Raw genomic sequence first — 13,539 nt, 5'->3', positions numbered from 1 at the left:
CCGGAAAATGTGGTGTGGCCACTCAACAGGGGGCATGTCCTTGAGTGTAGTGTACAACATCATATACAACTTCTACACATTATGCAACAAAATACTAGACCCCATTATACTTGCCCCTTACACATGATGCCAAATGGAATGAGCCAAAATTCACATAATGCCACACGGATTGAGCCAAAATTCAAATAATGCCACATGGATTGTGTCAAAATTCACATCAAGCCACACGGATTGAGCCAAAATTCACATAATGCCACATGGATTGAGCCAAAATCCAAATAGTGCCACATGGATTGTGTCAAAATACACATAGGCCCTTATTCTAAATCGGACGGTACGGCCCGCGTGCGGCCGTACCGCCGATGTTTTTATTCTGCACATGCGCAGAGGTCAATCTGCGCATGTGCAGCCCCCTTCGCCGCAGACGGATTTCGTCCGCCGCAAAGGGGGCGTATAGGGGCGTGAGGGGCTTCATACCCTCATTTCCCTATGTGTACGCCCCGCGTTTCATGGGCGTTCCCATGCAAACGCGGGGCGTATGCATGGTAATGAGGGTATGACGCAACTCATGGGGGCGGAAAGCTGACGTCGCCGGATGTCAGCTCTCAGCCCCCATGCAAGCTATCACACGGACGATTGTCCGTGTGGTCTCAGCTTGCGGGAGCTGCTGGGGCGTGCGGACCTGCCTTCGATGGTCGACGACCATCGAATGCAGGGGGCAGCTCCCACCATGGTGGAGGCGTAGGCCTCCACCATTTTTATGCGGATCGCCAGCCGTCCGTGTACGGACGGCCGTGGCGATCCGTCTCGTGGGCGGGGATTGGTTTGTGCGGCCGGAGCACCGTGTGCGGCTCCGGCCGCACCAACCAGAATAAGGGCCATAATGCCACACGGATTGAGCCAAAATTTACATAATGCCAAATGGATTGAGCCAAAATAAACATAATGCCACACGGATTGAGCCAAAATTCACATAATGCCACACGGATTGAGACAAAATTCACATAATGCCACACGTATTGAGCCAAAATTCACATAATGCCACACGGATTGTGACAAAATTCACATAATGCCACATGGATTGAGCCAAAATTCACATAATGCCACACGGATTGAGCCAGAATTCACATAATGCCATACAGATTAAGCCAAAATTCACAATACGTTTCATAAACAGGAACATTGTCCACCAAAGGCGCACATTAAACAATTACACCATAATGTCCATTACACGTTAAGTTACACACCATTATATCCATTATGTATTATGTCAAACACCATAATGCCTATTAAAAATTATGCTACATAAGTGCTGCTTATCTACATGCTCATTGCCAAGGGTTCTATGCTCATTGCCAGAGGTTCCATGCTCATTGCCATGTGGGATTACATGCTCATTGCCAAGGGGAATACATGCTCGCTGTAAATGGGGGACAGCCGCCAGGCAGAAGTGATAGCCACTGACAGTGGCAGAGCCTGGCTGTATTCAGAGCACTGCAGGTCCAGGCTATTTGAAAAAATACCCCTTTCACACCAGAAAATGCATTCCCAGGTTGGCCCCTTTTACACCAGCCTAGTCCCTGCATTTTCTTGTGTGAGGCGGAGAGAAAACCACCCCTCCCCCTCATTAACCAGTTATCTTATTTAACCAGCTATATCTTCGGAACCAACTGACCCATTTACATGAGACAAGTATCATATTGAAGAACTTTTGAGTGGGCTTTGAATGATTTTGGTCCAGTGAAACATGAACGTTTGGTTCCAGAGTAATCTGCCCTCAAAGAACATGAACAGCCATGAAATTACATTTAAAAAAAAAAATAAATTAGTTTACACGTAATATCTCTGGAACCGATTGACCGATATGGACCAGCCTGGTATCATATTGAAGGCCCAGCGATTTGGAATTGAATGAGATCAACCACACTATCAGCTCGATGCCCACCGCCCAGGGGCATCGAGGACAGCACCAGGCTTCAGCCTGGTCAGGTAAGTCCTGGAGGGGGGGGACCCCTTTATTGGGGGGGTCCCCACTCCCCCAGGCCCCCTGGCCAGGCTGACTGGTCGGTAGGGTTAATGCTTTGGCCGGGGGGACTTGCATAAAAAGTCTCCCCCCGGCTGTGGCATTAGCCTGCCGGCTGGTTGTGCCTGGGGCTGGTTCTTGAAATACGGGGGACCCCTAGTCATTTTGTCCCCCGTATTTTGGGGACCAGCCCCGGACCTGGAGCCTGGGGCTGGTTGTTAAAAATCAGGGAGCCCCTATTTGTCGGGCTCCCTGATTTTTAATTACCGGCCCCGGCTCCTTCAGCCTGGTGCTGGTTATGGCTGTGCGGGGGACCCCACGCCATTTTTTTTTTATTATTTATTTATTTTTCTATTTTTTTTACACACCGCAGCCTGCACGGATCTGACTTGATCCGTGCAGACTGCTAGAAATAATTCGTATTAGCAGCCGTATATACGGCCGCTAACAGGGGCGGATCCAGGATAAAATGACAGGGGGGGCACTATGATAAAAGAGGGTTTAGGTGGGGGAGGGGCGGTGTTAGTGGTGCCGGTGTACATGCTAAGAGAACGGCAGAGAGAGGGTGGGAATGGGATTAAAAATAGGCCCTGGCATTTAAAGTACGCAGGCCCACCATGGTGACAAAAGTGAAGGATGTAATTTTCGCACGCCGAAGGCGCGCTCCGGAAAATGTGGTGTGGCCACTCAACAGGGGGCATGTCCTTGAGTGTAGTGTACAACATCATATACAACTTCTACACATTATGCAACAAAATACTAGACCCCATTATACTTGCCCCTTACACATGATGCCAAATGGAATGAGCCAAAATTCACATAATGCCACACGGATTGAGCCAAAATTCAAATAATGCCACATGGATTGTGTCAAAATTCACATCAAGCCACACGGATTGAGCCAAAATTCACATAATGCCACATGGATTGAGCCAAAATCCAAATAGTGCCACATGGATTGTGTCAAAATACACATAATGCCACACGGATTGAGCCAAAATTTACATAATGCCAAATGGATTGAGCCAAAATAAACATAATGCCACACGGATTGAGCCAAAATTCACATAATGCCACACGGATTGAGACAAAATTCACATAATGCCACACGTATTGAGCCAAAATTCACATAATGCCACACGGATTGTGACAAAATTCACATAATGCCACATGGATTGAGCCAAAATTCACATAATGCCACACGGATTGAGCCAGAATTCACATAATGCCATACAGATTAAGCCAAAATTCACAATACGTTTCATAAACAGGAACATTGTCCACCAAAGGCGCACATTAAACAATTACACCATAATGTCCATTACACGTTAAGTTACACACCATTATATCCATTATGTATTATGTCAAACACCATAATGCCTATTAAAAATTATGCTACATAAGTGCTGCTTATCTACATGCTCATTGCCAAGGGTTCTATGCTCATTGCCAGAGGTTCCATGCTCATTGCCATGTGGGATTACATGCTCATTGCCAAGGGGAATACATGCTCGCTGTAAATGGGGGACAGCCGCCAGGCAGAAGTGATAGCCACTGACAGTGGCAGAGCCTGGCTGTATTCAGAGCACTGCAGGTCCAGGCTATTTGAAAAAATACCCCTTTCACACCAGAAAATGCATTCCCAGGTTGGCCCCTTTTACACCAGCCTAGTCCCTGCATTTTCTTGTGTGAGGCGGAGAGAAAACCACCCCTCCCCCTCATTAACCAGTTATCTTATTTAACCAGCTATATCTTCGGAACCAACTGACCCATTTACATGAGACAAGTATCATATTGAAGAACTTTTGAGTGGGCTTTGAATGATTTTGGTCCAGTGAAACATGAACGTTTGGTTCCAGAGTAATCTGCCCTCAAAGAACATGAACAGCCATGAAATTACATTTAAAAAAAAAATAAATTAGTTTACACGTAATATCTCTGGAACCGATTGACCGATATGGACCAGCCTGGTATCATATTGAAGGCCCAGCGATTTGGAATTGAATGAGATCAACCACAAGCTTCTGTGATGCCAGGGGGGGAACTGGCAGCCGTTGGGACTGGTGGGTGTTGGAATTGACGGGTCCCATATTATCCTATGGGGAAAAAACGTTACAGCTTTGCCAGGCGATATCTCTGGTTCCCGGGGGGCTAGAGACACGGGGCTGGGCTCGTTGGAAAGCCCTGGTCCTCAGCTCCCCCCCTGAATCCGCCACTGGCCGCTAATACGAATCATTACACCATCGGAGGGTTACAAAGCAGTCGTATCTGACTGCTTTGTAACTGATCCTCCGGAACACGACTTTGCATACGACTTAAACAGTCGTATGCAGTCGTAGGGAAAATACCAATACGAAAAACTAGGTTTTTCATATTGGTAAATTTCCCCCTAAATGTCAAAAATAAGTGTATTTCTGGATACAAATACACCTATTTTTTACAAATTTCCTTTGGTAAATTTCCCCCAAAGTGTCAATTCAGTAATGGACCTTATGGGGGAAATTTACTAAAGGAAATTTGTAAAAAAAATAGGTGTATTTCTATCCAGAAATACCCTTATTTTTGACATTTAGGGGGAAATTTACTAAAGGAAATGTGTAAAAAATAGGTGTAAAAATAGGTGTATTTGTATCCAGAAATACACTTATTTTTGACATTTTCTATCCCGAAAATACGGCAATTCGTATTGATGTGCTATCAATACGAACACACATTGCCGTATTTTCGGTATAGTAAATTTCGAAAATAAGTGTATTTCTGGATACAAATACACCTATTTTTTACAAATGTCCTTTAGTAAATTTCCCCCTATATCCAATATCCGTAACTTTTTGGTGTGGTCGGTATCAGCTTGGGTGCGATTAACCCCTGTGTTACCGCTTTAGGGTGAGCTGGATTACCAGGGATCCTAATCATATGTCTCACTGTAGTCCAATAATCTAATAAATGTAGTGTTTACAGTGGTTCCTCTCAATTAAGTGTTGGCTCTAGGAGGTAACCTGCTGCGTATCACACATTCATAGAAACAATTGTTGCTCACACTGACATGCTTTTAAGTGCATGACATTACAGGGCTCAGTATCATGCTGCCGTGGCTTCCCCGTATAGATAGATGGGGTCGGGAGCTGATACTGGACACTTTGAAAATAGAATAACCTGGAAGGGAATACATAAATCAAAATGCAATTTTAATAATCAGAGTACGCAGGAGTGAGCGACACCGATAGCCAGCGCGCGCTTCGCCTCCAGCTTTTTCAAGATTGTGCGAAATACAGCAGATTATCACATAGAGCCACAGAGCTCCTAGGTATAGTGACACAGGGGCAATTTTGACACATGCACTCCAACTCACTATAGCCATACATATTTAACACGTGGGGTGACATTTAATAGAAAGAGAGTTTTTCGCACTTTTTAAAATCGCACCATATGGCCGCAAATCTCACTTTTTTTCACGCAGTTTTCATGTGTAAATGGCATATTTAATGGGATGTGCATAAGCGGATAAAAAGTGCGATATAGTGCGATTTAATGCAATGTGGTGCGAGATTATGACACAGAAAAGTGCGATTTAATGCGCCGGTCATGTGCGAGTTTTGGACCAACCGGAATGCGATTTACAACACTGCCTCCGCATGCCAAAGAACCCCCTAACCTATTGGTCCACCTAAGTCCCCTACATTATGCATCACACCCCCTATATAAAGGGGCACTGGCACCATTTTAATCTTTGATAGGGAGTATGGAGCATGGAGAGGAGAGGAGCGATCGATTGGAGTGAGAGGACAGACCAGTGGAAGGGGAGTTGTAAGAGGCAGCAGGGGGCCAGTCACACCCAGCACTACCAGAGGAGCCAGGGGGAGAGGCAGCAGAGGTATGCTGAGAGGAAGCAGTGGCAGAGGGAGAGGCAGCAGTGTAGCAGGCAGCATGGCCACAGCAAGGCTAGCACAGGCTCCGGAGGAGCAGTCCCAGATGGAGGAGGTGGAGAACCCTCTGGCATCGCCATCACAGTCTTTTACCCAGGATGTGTTCATCACCCAGACAGAGGAGGCCCACATCTCAGAGGTCGACTGGGGTGAAGTGGGGGAAGATGGAGGTGAGGAGGAGGAGGGGGAGACTGGCCTGGAGGAGGAGGCGGACATGGCCATGGAGGAGCTGGAGGAGGAGGGAGATACTGGCCGCACCCAAAGTGGCCGCAAGGTCAGATTCACGTATGAAGAGAATGTTGCATTAGTGAGGGCCATGCTACCTGTATATGACCGGCTGTTGTGGAAACACCATCATAAGTCCACTGCACAGCGTAAGAGGGCCATGTGGCTGGCCATTACTCAGGCCGTCAATGCAGTGAGCAACCACAAGCTCACTGTCCAAAATGATATTAAGCGGCACCTGAAGGCCAAAATGAGCGCTGACATCAAAGAAGCTACCCGCACTGGGTGAGGACCTGCAAAACAAGTATCGGTACTTATGTAGTATCTGGGCTGCCGATTTTTTGATTGTATGCCTTAAGTTAAGGCATACAATCAGATGCGATGCGATGCGATATCGCATCGCATCGCATCGCATCCGATATCGGATGCGATGACCCGATTTTTCCATAGGAATCAATGTTAAAATGATTCCTATGGAAAAATGGGTCCTTTTCATACCCCTACTATCCAAGTGGGCATGGAGTTGGATATAAACCTGTGGCGAGCGTAGCGAGCCACCGAGCCCGAAGCGTGGCGAGCGAAGCGAGCCCCGCGAGGGGACGGTATTCGTCCCCTCGCGGGGCTCGCTTCGCTCGCCACGCTTCGGGCTCGGTGGCTCGCTACGCTCGCCACAGGTTTATATCCAACTCCATGCCCACTTGGATAGTAGGGGTATGAAAAGGACCCATTTTTCCCATTGAATTCCATGTTAAAATGGACTCAGTCCATTTTAACATTGATTCCTATGGAAAAATCGGGTCATCGCATCGCATCGCATCGAATCGCATGGTCGCATGCGATGCGATGCGATCTCCCGATCCGACCCGATTTAGAAATCGGCAGCCCAGATACTACATAAGTACCCAAGTATCTTTTACCAGCTATGAGAAGAAACTGAGGAGGATCATACCTCCCGAGGTGCTTCCTGGCCTCCATGTGGCGGATACTGATAGGCCACCAACGCCACCCTGCGCTGGTAAGTTGAACAAATGTACAACTGACCCGTACATTGCAATGTTTGTTACATCTAATGCTGTCTTATAATGTTAGCATAACAATAGTGCTGGTGTGGAACTACATATCCCAGCAAGGTCATTATAGATACATGTAATGCTCATACATACAATCTGTTCATTATGCTGGGCCATGTAGTTCCACACCTGCTGCTTTTCCACAAATGTACACCAGGTTATGTACCAGCTTAACATGGATGTGAGCCCACACTTTTAGGTCTCCTGGTGGTATACCATAATCGCCTATATACCAAACATATCATGCCAGTCCACAGTCCAATGCAAGATTTTTAATGTCACTCAATAAGTTTTGGTACTTGTGTAGTTTCACGGCGCCACCGCGTGCACAGTCTCTCATGAAACTTGGCAGCTTGCCAGACTCTGTGTTTACTGTGCGCGTGCCGCTCTAGATGTAATGTACGTTATCAGCATAGCGCAGGCAGCAGCAGCGCGCACTGCCCAGCGCTGACAGGTCATTGTGGTACTTGTAGTTCCACAGTGGACACCCCGGCACACCGCTAACGAACGGGCCTTCACCCCGGCACACCGCTATCAAAGGGGGTGTCCCAAATGTGGACGCTAAAATTTAGACGCTTTAGCGTCTAAATTTACACTCCCTGCAAACCACTAAGAAGGGGGTACCTAAATTTAGACGCTAAAGCGTCTGAATCTAGACTCCCTGCAAACCGCTAAGAAGGGGGCACCTAAATTTAGACGCTTAAGCGTCTAGATTTAGTAGGGTGTAGGGGTACATAGGGGTGCACTGTGCAAAACACTATTAAACCTGTTCAAATTGACACCAGGCGACGTAACAGCTGTCGACCTTCCAATATCACATCACCCGGAAGCGTGGCGAGCGGCGGCGGTATGCGTCCTACGACCTTTTCATACCCCCACTATCCACATCGGCGTGGAGTTGATTTTATAAAGTGTGGCGAGCGCAGCGAGCCACCGAGCCCGAAGCGTGGCGAGCGCAGTGAGCCCCGCGAGGGGACGCACATAGCTTCACAGGTATGCACGTCCCCTCACGGGGCTCACTGCGCTCGCCACGCTTCGGGTACGATGGCTCGCTGTGCTCGCCACACTTTATTAAATCAACTCCACGCCGACGTGGATAGTGGGGGTATGAAAAGGTCGTAGGATGCGTACCGCCGCCGCTCGCCATGCTACGCGGTGGCGTGGATAGTGGTGCTGTTTCAGGAACACATTCACATTGGACAAAGAAGGAAAGGAACTGCTCAGGGGGGAACGCACTAAAGAAATAGAGTCGTAAAAAATAACTTTTAATACATCATAATTAATAATCCCACAATTAACTTGAATGGGAGTACAGCGAAAAATGAAAGTTTAAAATATTAGACATACACACACATACACACAATGTGCACAAAAAGACAGGGAATCAGTGCTTTAAAAATGACACTTACGTCCTGACCAAAAATTATGCTCACAAGATAATAGCCAAAGATGTGGTCTTTTTTTTGATCACGGAAAAAATGTGTGTGGCCCTGTTCAGTAATTAATCTCCAATTAACCAGTGTAAATTTCTGAATTTAATTCAACCTTTTTGTAGTGACACTGCCACCTTCTGGTAGTTTTAATGACAAGGTATAAGTGGTTCAGGGACCTTTCTCACTAAGGACCTCTGATACACTATCCTATTGCACCATCTAGTGGTGATTTTAGGAATATTATACAACTTTTGTCTGATGCATAGGATTTTTCATAACCTTTTATTTGGCAATCCAGAAAGGCATAGTTGTAACACAATAATTAGGGTTTAAACACTTTGGAAAAAGAGGAGAAGGGACCATAAAATAAAGAGAACACAGATTACTGAGGGCTTTCCTGAGACCAAAAAGCAAGGTGCTCAGATAAGTGTAGTAGGCTGAAAATCGGAGTTATAATTATCTCCTTAAATTTTTATTCAGCAAAAATGAGCACAGTTTCAGGGCATCTGCTACCTGCTTCAAACTAGGTGTATAGAGTTTGACACCTAGGATGGTCTGATAGCGCCCTTAATAAACCAACATCATTTCATTAATCATTTATCAGGCTAGTGAGCATATTTGGACAGTCAATAACCGACACTAGTCTTTCTGGATTGCCAAATAAAAGGTTATGAAAAATCCTATGCATCAGACAAAAGTTGTATAATATTCCTAAAATCACCACTAGATGGTGCAATAGGATAGTGTATCAGAGGTCCTTAGTGAGAAAGGTCCCTGAACCACTTATACCTTGTCATTAAAACTACCAGAAGGTGGCAGTGTCACTACAAAAAGGTTGAATTAAATTCAGAAATTTACACTGGTTAATTGGAGATTAATTACTGAACAGGGCCACACACATTTTTTCCGTGATCAAAAAAAAGACCACATCTTTGGCTATTATCTTGTGAGCATAATTTTTGGTCAGGACGTAAGTGTCATTTTTAAAGCACTGATTCCCTGTCTTTTTGTGCACATTGTGTGTATGTGTGTGTATGTCTAATATTTTAAACTTTCATTTTTCGCTGTACTCCCATTCAAGTTAATTGTGGGATTATTAATTATGATGTATTAAAAGTTATTTTTTACGACTCTATTTCTTTAGTGCGTTCCCCCCTGAGCAGTTCCTTTCCTTCTTTGTCCAATATGCTATATGCTTGACTGCCGGGAACAGCACCCCCTCTAGTTTATTCAAGAAAATTTGGGGTTCTCTCTATAAAAAATATCTTTAACTTCGGTGTGCAGGAGAGCAACAGGCTTCCTAGTGGAGCCACCACACGTTACAATTGTTCTCTGTTAAACTCAGTTTCTCGCACTCCTAGCACCCATCAGAATTATACTCTCTTAAATATTTCCATGAAACCTTAAAAATTGTATAAGAACAACCTTTGTGTCCCAGTATCAATATTGATTAGGTATTACAACTTTACCATGTCTCAATTTAGTCTCACCAGAGACCTGGCAGAAAGAAGAGACAAACTGAAGAACGATATTGATTCCTTATTCTCGAACAGTGAAGACATAACGGACACCTCCTTAGGAGGATGGTCCGATGATTTGTTCGCCCTCAAAACAGCTCTTATGAGGCAGAGCAAGACCTCCTGGAATAGGAGCACTTTTGATAGTTACCTTAAAAACCATCTTATACCCAGGGGTCTCAGACCTAAAGTGTTTCCTGCTTTCGAATTAGCTAACGGAGACCTGAAAAAAGAATGGGAGATGGTGCTATCTAATTGTTCAAGAGAATTGATAAAGATCCTCATGAAACATGATGATTTAGTATTGTCACAACTGAATCAAGAGATTACCCAATTAGGGGAAAAGCTCAAAAACTTTGAGAGTAATGAGGCCTTTCTGAAAAGATATGACAAATATCGTAAAGAAATTGAGACTTTCGAGCAAGAAATTATTGAAAGAAAACGGAGGAAATTTCAAAGGGACAAGACTGATTATTCCCTGAATCAAGTGTTTAGGTGGAATACTAAACCACGCCAAATCAGAGGTAACACCAACACACTGAACTTCAGTAGCTCTGAGATTGAAACATCAGACGGGGACATATCGGATAATCAATCTTCCCAGTGGGATCACAGGAGGGTTTTTTTAGGTCAAAATCAGACCAGACAAGATCACGGAGAAAGATCAGGAGGGGGAAGAGGAGGTCGAAGACGAAAAAGAGAGGCCCTAGACTGGAAAGGGGAGCCGAGGGAGAGAAGGAGGTACCAGAATTAAATAAAGCAACAGAAACAACAAGGGAGGAGGAGGTAGATTCCTTACGCATTATCAACCTCACGGATAGAATACTTACCAAAGATCAGGAAACTATCCTGAGTAAGGGTCTATCCTTTTCCCCTGCATCAGACTTCGATCGTTTCGAAGTCGAAAAAGATCTTCAGCTATTTACACGAAAAATTCTATTAAGAAAATTCTTCTGCAAGAAATCCATCTCAGGAGCTAATGGCGGAACACAAGCCAATGATTCAGTTTCCCTCGATGCGGAAGATCATATAGCTGTACAAATTCTGGAAGACCTCGAAAACGAAATTGAACAAGAAATACCTCTCACCTCAATCCCAAATAGCAACAGGATAAAGAAGAAGTCCACCTTTTTTCCTGATAGCCAAATATGTCCAGCTGTACAGATCTATCAAGAAATGGTATCCCAAGACCTGGATGACCTTATGAGGAGGAAGAAGGGATTAAGGGATAATATCAGCAAACAGGAAAGGTTGGCATTGTCTGAGATAGCCAAATGGGATGATGTAATTGTAAAGGCATCAGATAAAGGAGGCAACATAGTCCTTTGGCCCAGACCCATGTATTTGGAAGAACTAGACAACCATGTGAACGATACTACCTGTTATAAACGACTGATTTTTAATCCAAGTAACCTTTTCACCTCTCAGTACAATAAGATCGTACAAACGGCCTACTCCAATAATATCATTTCAAAAAACGACTTCGAATTCCTCAAAATGGAAAAACCTAAGACCCCCACCCTGTATTTACTCCCTAAAATACATAAAAATGATAAGAAACCTCCGGGAAGACCGATTCTGTCAGGTATGGGGAGCCTGACAGAAAAGGCCAGCATCTACGTTGACCAACATCTCAGAGAACACGTACTTGCATTACCGTCTTATGTCAAAGACACGACAGACGTGTTAAATAGACTGCAGAACATCTCAGTCAACCCTGGAGTCTGGCTGGTCTCCTGTGATGTAGAGAGCCTGTACACCAGCATCAACCATGAGCTGGGTGTGCAGGCGGCTCGATATTTTCTCAACATGGGAACCCGTTCTGACTTTAATGAATTCATTTTGGAGTTACTGAACTTCATACTCACCCGCAATTTTTTTGTGTGCCAAGAATCCCACTACCTCCAGGTTAGGGGGACGGCAATGGGGACAGCATGTGCCCCCACCTATGCCAACCTCTACCTGGGGTGGTGGGAGAAGGAAGTGGTTTTCCAAGAGGCTATGGAAAAATACACTGAAAACATCCTTATGTACTTCAGGTACATAGATGATGTCCTCTTCCTATGGGAGGGTGATCTGGGACACCTGAAGGAATTCCTAGCCATTCTTAACAACAATCAACTAAACCTTAAGTTGACATCAGAGATGAATCAAAGAGAGATCAGCTTCTTAGATCTAAAAATTCGGATCAATGAAGAAGGTGTCATCTCCACTGATCTTTATCGTAAGAAAACCGCTACCAACAGCATCCTCCATTCCGAAAGTTCCCACTTACCCTCAACCATTAGAGCCATCCCGAAAGGGGAACTAATGAGGATCAAACGAAACGTCTCTGACCCAGAAACATTCCAAATGCGAGAAAAAGAACTGCAAGACCGTTTTAGAAGAAGAGGTTACAGTAAGCGACTAATAAAAAAGGCAACCAAACAAGTGGAAACCTTTTCCCGCGAAACCCTTCTAAAACCAAGAAAGAAGAACAACTCAGACTCCATTCGATTCATAGGAACCTTCAATGTGCATTGGAAAGAGATCAATCAGATTCTCCAAAAACATTGGGATGTCCTAAAAGTAGATAAAGATCTCAACACCATCTTACCATCAAAGATACAAACATGTTGGAGGAGATCACGCAACATCAAGGATCACCTGGTCCAGAGCCATCTATCTAAGATATGTGAACCCAGATCTAACAGAAAAGGCTCCAAGAGCTGTGGCCATTGTAAGGCTTGTAAGTATATGATTCCTAAAGAAGATTTTGTGGACAAAAACTCAAAAATCTGGAAGATCCAAAGCCTTATAACATGTACCACTGTGGGCACCGTATATCATCTAGAGTGCCCATGTGGGAAGATTTATATAGGCAAAACATCAAGGCCTCTCAAGACTCGCATCTTGGAGCATGTAGGCAGCATAAGAAACGCTCGCACGGATTCTCAAAAATTCAAGAACATTACCTCTGTGGCCAGGCACTTCCTACGAATGCACAATGGAGATCCCAACGGTCTCAGAGCATTTGGAATGAGACACATCAAACTGGGTATACGAGGCGGAGATCTTGATAAACAACTCCTACAATTCGAAACCAAAATGATTTTCCTTTTGGACAGCCTCTTCCCGAAGGGACTGAATGAGGCGAACAGTTACACATCTTTTCTTTAATACGAAACCTTCAGCTACACATCTCTTCTTTAAGTACTAAACTCTCAGCTATATGTACTGAGACAACATACCCCCACCATCTTCTCCTTCCTCCCTCATGTTCATATGATTTCTCAAATGTGGAAGAATTTATTCCTGAATCCTAAAATATATGTATGACCATAACACTCAGTTAGTGTCGAGGAA

At 44.7% G+C, this 13,539-nt stretch overlaps 1 protein-coding gene across 3 annotated transcripts in view; it reads right to left on the bottom strand.

Annotated features, from left to right (window-relative positions):
- The window catches only part of LOC146052837 (uncharacterized), a 147,664-nt gene that overhangs the window by 52,505 nt on the left and 81,620 nt on the right, over positions 1–13,539 (bottom strand). The window lies entirely within an intron of this gene.

This window comes from Crinia signifera, unplaced genomic scaffold (genome assembly GCF_055691185.1).
Source record: "Crinia signifera unplaced genomic scaffold, ASM5569118v1 HAP2_SCAFFOLD_129, whole genome shotgun sequence".
In the NCBI taxonomy this organism is placed as follows: domain Eukaryota; kingdom Metazoa; phylum Chordata; class Amphibia; order Anura; family Myobatrachidae; genus Crinia; species Crinia signifera.
The sequence above is the reverse complement of the archived record's forward strand: the minus strand, read 5'-3'. Positions and strand labels throughout refer to the sequence as shown.